This window comes from Chrysochloris asiatica, unplaced genomic scaffold (genome assembly GCF_000296735.1).
Source record: "Chrysochloris asiatica unplaced genomic scaffold, ChrAsi1.0 scaffold00255, whole genome shotgun sequence".
NCBI lineage: Eukaryota > Metazoa > Chordata > Mammalia > Afrosoricida > Chrysochloridae > Chrysochloris > Chrysochloris asiatica.
In genome coordinates, this window is record NW_006408773.1 from 1829403 (window position 1) to 1835257 (window position 5855).

A 5855-nucleotide genomic window follows, 5' to 3' on the forward strand; every position below is an offset into this window, starting at 1 on the left:
GAAAGCTGACAAAGAAACAGAGGAACTAAACAACACAATCAGCCAAATGGACTTCATAGTTGTGTACAGAGCATTCAATCCAACAACAGCACAATACACATTCTTTTCAGTGCACATGTAACATTCTCCAGAATAGACAATGTGTTAGGCCACAAAACAAACCTCCATAAATTGGTAACTATCAAAATACTACAAAGAATATTCTCAGACTGCAATGCTATCAAAGTAAAAATCAACAATAGGAAGAACAATGACATAAAGTCAAATACATGGAAACTGAATAACACACTGCTGAAAAGCGACTGCGTAGTAGAAGAAATAAAACGTTGACTCACAAAGTTCCTAGAAACAAACAAGAACAAAAATACAACATACCAAAATCTTTGGGACACAGTGAAAGCAGTGCTGAGAGGACAATTTATTGAAATAAATGTACATATCCAAAAAGAAGAAGCAACCAAAATTAACACCATAACACAACATCTAATACAATTAGAAACAGACCAACAGAGGGCACATACAGCCACCAAAAGAAAAAATAAATAAAGATTAGAGCAGAAATAAATGAGATAGAAAGCAGAAAGAATGAATGAGCAAGAAGCTGGTTCTTTGAAAGCATTAACAAAATTAACAGACAATTGGAAAATCTAACAAAAGAAAAGAGGGAGAAGACACAAATAACACTCATTAAAAACCACACGGTCGATGTCATAATGGAACCAGAGGAAATCAAAAGGATAATAAAAGAATACTATGAAAAGTCATACTCCAACAAATTTGAAACCTTAGAAAAGATGAATACATTTTTTAGAAAAACACAACCTACTAAAACTTATACAGAGTGAACCAGAAAACCTGAACAGATCTATAAAAAAAAAGAAATTTAACAGGTCATCAAAAAACTCCCAACCAAAAGAAGTCCTGGCCAAGATTGCTTCATGGTGAGTTTTAGGAAACATTCAGGGAAGAGCTATCTCCAATTCTACTCAAATTTTTAGAAGATAGGGTCACTATTGTAAAAGACTAAGAAAAAGAACCCATACATTTTATGAAGCAAGCATAAGCCTCGTTCCAAAACCAGGGAAGGATGTCACTAAGAAAGAACTTAGATGCAAAAATTCTTAACAAAATCCTAGCCAACAGAATCCAGCAGTACATAAAAAGATAATACATCCTGATCAAGTGGGGTTCATATCAGGGATGCAAGGATGGTTCAGCATTAGAACAATGATCAACGTAATCCACCATATAAATAAGAAAAAATAAAGGAAACACATAATCATATCAAATGATGCAGAAAGGGCATTTGACAAAATCCAACATCCATTCCTGATTAAAAAAAAAAAAAACTCAACAAAATAGAAATTGAAGGGAAATTCTTCACCATAATTAAGAGCTTATATAGAAACCTTCCCTCTGGGAACAGGAACTAGACAAGGATGTGCTTTGACACCACTCCTACATAATATTATGCTGGAAGACATAGCAAGAGCTATATAGCAAGACAGGGAAGTTATAGGCATCAAAATTGGCAAAGAGGAACTAAAACACTCTCTATTTGCAGATGATATGATCTTACACATAGAATACCCCAAAGACTCAGTGAAAAAGGTACTAGGCCTCGCTGAAAGATTCAGCAAACTGGCAGGATATAAGATCAACTTACAAAAATCAGTTGGATTCCTCTATATCAATAATGACAATGCTGAAAAGGACATTAGGTAAGCATTATCATTTATAATAGATGCCCAAATATGAAATGCCTAGGAACAAATGTAATCAGAGAAACAAAGGACCGATACAAAAGAGAACTACAAAACACTACTACAAGAAACTAAAAGCGATTTACACAAATGGAAGAACGTACTATGTTCCTGGATAGGAAGACTTACATCGTGAAAATGTGAATAGTGCCCAAAGCAATATACGCATGTAATGCAATCCCATTCCAGACTGCAACAACGTTCTTCAAAAAGATGGGGAAAAAAAGTTACAAAATTCATATGGAAAATAAACAGACCCAGGGTAAGAAAAGCACTGCTTAAGAAGAAGAATAAGGTTGGAATCCTCTCACTCACTGACTTCAAAATTTATTACACGACTACAGTGGTCAAAAGAGCTTGGTACTGATACAATGAAAGATATATTGATCATTGGAACAGAATCGAGATTCCAGAAATTAAGCCATCCACATATAGGCAACTTATTTTTGACAAAGTGCCTAAATATATCGCATGGGGAGGGGATAGTCATTTCAAAAGATGGTGCTGGCAGGACTTGAAAGTGATATGCAAAAGATTGAAAAAATACATTTACCTCATGCCTTATACCAAAACCAACTCACCATGGGTTAGAGACCTAAATGTGAATCCCAGAATTATGAAGACCATCAATGAAAAAGTAGGGAGAAATTTGAGGGCTCCAATTCAGGGGATACACAGACTACCAAACATTTTGGAAATTACACAAACAAAATCAGACAAAATAGATGTTTGTGACATACTAAAAATTAAAAACTTCTGTGCATCGAAAGACTTCACCAAAAGAGCAAAAAGGGAACCCATAGAATGGAAAATAATCTTTTGCAATGACACATCGAAAAGGGACTCATTTGTAAATTATATAGGAAGCTACAACACCTCTGCAAGAAGAAGACAAATAGCCCAATTAAAAAAAAAAAAAAAAATGGGCACAGGACATCAATAGACACTTCACCAAGGAGGAAATCCAGGCAGCCAACACACATGTGAAGAAATGTTCATGATCAGTAGCCATTAGAGAGAATCAAATCAAAACAAAATGGGGTAACATCTCACACCAGCAATAACAGCAAAAATCAAAAAAAGAAGAAGACAATAAACATTGGCGAGGATGTGGACTGTCCTGCATTGCTGGTGGCATTGCAAAACGGTCCAGCCTCTCAGGAAAGCAATGTGGTGCTTTCTCAGAAGGTTGGAAACAGAAATACATTATGATCCAGCAATTTCTCTACTTGGCATTTACCCACAGGAAATACAAGCTATAACACGAGTAGATATATGCACACCAATGTTCATAGTTCCACTATTTACTATAGCAAAAAGATGGAGACAGCCTAAGTGCCCATCAACTGAAGGAAGAATGGATAAACAAACTGTGGTACATACACACAATGGAATATTATGCTACCTTTAAGAATAATGAAGCTGTAAGGCACCGCAAAACATGGGTGAACCATGAGGACATTATGTTCAGTGAAATTAGTCACAAAAGGAGAAATACTACATAGGACCACTATTGTAAAAGACTAAGAAAAAGAACCCATACTAATGGGATGGGGGTGATACTTTGCTGGTTGCCAGGATGTGGGTTGAAGGGAGGGAGAGAAAGGTGGAGCACTGGGTATGGAATAGACACAAGATAGCTTGGGTGCTGGTGAGGTGGCCAATACACAAGAAGGGGAATGAGAATGGAAGATTTGGCAGATTTGCATGGGCTAAATGGGACAGAGGAAAATAATTCTGTATGCACAAACTTGGGACAACAGGGCTTTAATACAGGGATTGAAGCATGGTTGGAAAGGGCAAATGAGGGGAAATAATATTAAAATGCTTGGCTGTCTTTTGAATCGTGTTTTCCCTTGCATACCATTATAAAATTACACTTGAGGGGGAGAGGAAGAAATTGACAGAAATATCACTATTGAAAGCTTGTAAGTCCATCTTCTGCCTATAACTGATTGTTATTGTTGTTGTTGAGTGCCATCAAGTCTATTCTGACCCATAGTGAACTGATTGGAACACCTAAAATGGGGTACAATGTGCCCAGCGAAGGAGGCTTCCTGTGGAGTCTCTGCATTATATAAGACCATAGGTGGAATCCTGAACCCCATCCAGAATCTTAGGTGGGAAATGTCCACTTGAAAGGAAAAACAGCCCAGCCTGGAGTGGATAGGAGAACAGAAGATTCTTCTTGAAAGAAAGACCAACAGGAAATACACTAAACAATATTGCCAGTTCATCTGACTACTACAAGAAAAACAAGTTGCTGGCCCAGGAGATACCAAGGCAAGTGGTCATGTCTCCTCAGGGCAAACCCCCTTCCAAGATTAAGAATCAATGTGAATACATGAGCAGACATGCACTCTGACTGGTGACCACGGTGGTCACCGATAAGGGGAATTGAAGGAAAAGAACAATGAAGCAGCAAGCTGAGCCCTACCATGTTCAATAGACTCTTGTGAACCCGGGTGGAGACCTGTTGACCAGAAGTGTGGCAAGACCTGTGGACTCCTGGGCCTAGAGTCAGTGACATAGCTATAGAGGACTAGAGTTGAGAGTGAAGCATCCAGTGGATAAGAAGTGAGGAATTATGCACAAGAACACTCACACTTGCAGATAATACCCACTTGACCTGGCTTCAATGGCTGGATGATCAGAGCTCAACTTGACGAAGAATGAAGTGGAAAAAAAGAGTAATCTGATACAATTGGATAAACTTGACTCACACTTTTGCATGTAGTAGCTCAGAAGAGGGAACAAATCTTTACAAATAGGATCATTCTCCACCCCTTGATGCACAGGGTAGACGATCAATAGTGGCAGTACTCATCTCTTATAAAATAAACTTTAAAGCAAAAACCAGCATAATTGATAAAGATGTCCATTATCTCGTGATTAAAGGGACAATTGAACAAGATTACATAGCCGTACCCTCGGAAACCCTGTACAGGGTCGCTATGGGTCGGACCCGACTCGATGGCACTTAACAACAACAACAACAATAAATACCTCAGCTCCCAGTGAAAGAACTCCAAAATATATAAAGCAAACTCTAATAGATTTAACAGTCATTCACTATTGAATCTTACAAATCTTATCCCCATCTCCTTTCACCAGACCCATCTAGACAAGATGATAGCTATTCAGTGGGCACTCTTTCTTTCCCCCAACCGTCTTAAACTAAGCTCCCTTTTGAAACCTTGAGTGCTACAAAACATCCTAACATGAGTTCTGTGGACTGAGGACAAACAAGAACAGACAATAACTAGAGATTGATATATGTGTCAGTGCTAAATAACACCCTACTGAAAAGCAACTGGGTAGTAGAAGAAATAAAATGTGAACTCACAAAGTTCCTAGAAACAAACGAGAAGGAAAAAACAGCATACCAAAATCTTGGGACACAGCAAAAGAGGTGATAAGAAGACAATTTATTGCAATAAATGCACACATCCAAAAAGTAGAACTAACCCAAATTGACAGACCATTGGCAACCCTAAAAAAAGAGAAGAGGGAGAAGACACAAATTAGAAACCATATGGGCGATGTCATAATGGAACCAAAGGAAATCAAAAGGATAATAACAGAATACTATGAAAAGTTGTACTCCAACAAACTTGAAAATCTAGAAGAGATGGATACATTTTTTAGAAAAACAAGACTTGCATAAATATACACAGAGTGAAGCAGAAAACCTGAACAGACCCATAACAAAAGAAGAAATTGATCAGGCCATCAAGGAACTCCCAACCAAAGAAGTCCAGGCCCAGATGGGTTTACTGGTGAGCTCTACCAAACATTCAGGGAAGAGCTGTCACCAAGTCTACTCAAATTATTCCAAAATACAGAATAGGATGGAAAACTCCCTAATACATTTTATGAAGCAAGCATAACCTCCATACCAAAACCAGGGAAGGACGTCACTAAGAAAGAAATTTACTGACCAATATCCTTCATGAAGGAGCTCTGGTAGCATAGTGGTTACGAATTGGGCTGCTACCCTCAGGGTCAGCAGTTCGAAACTACCAGCTGTTCCATGGGAGAAAGATGAGGCTTTCTGCTCCTGTAAAGATTTACAGCCTTGGAAACCCTATA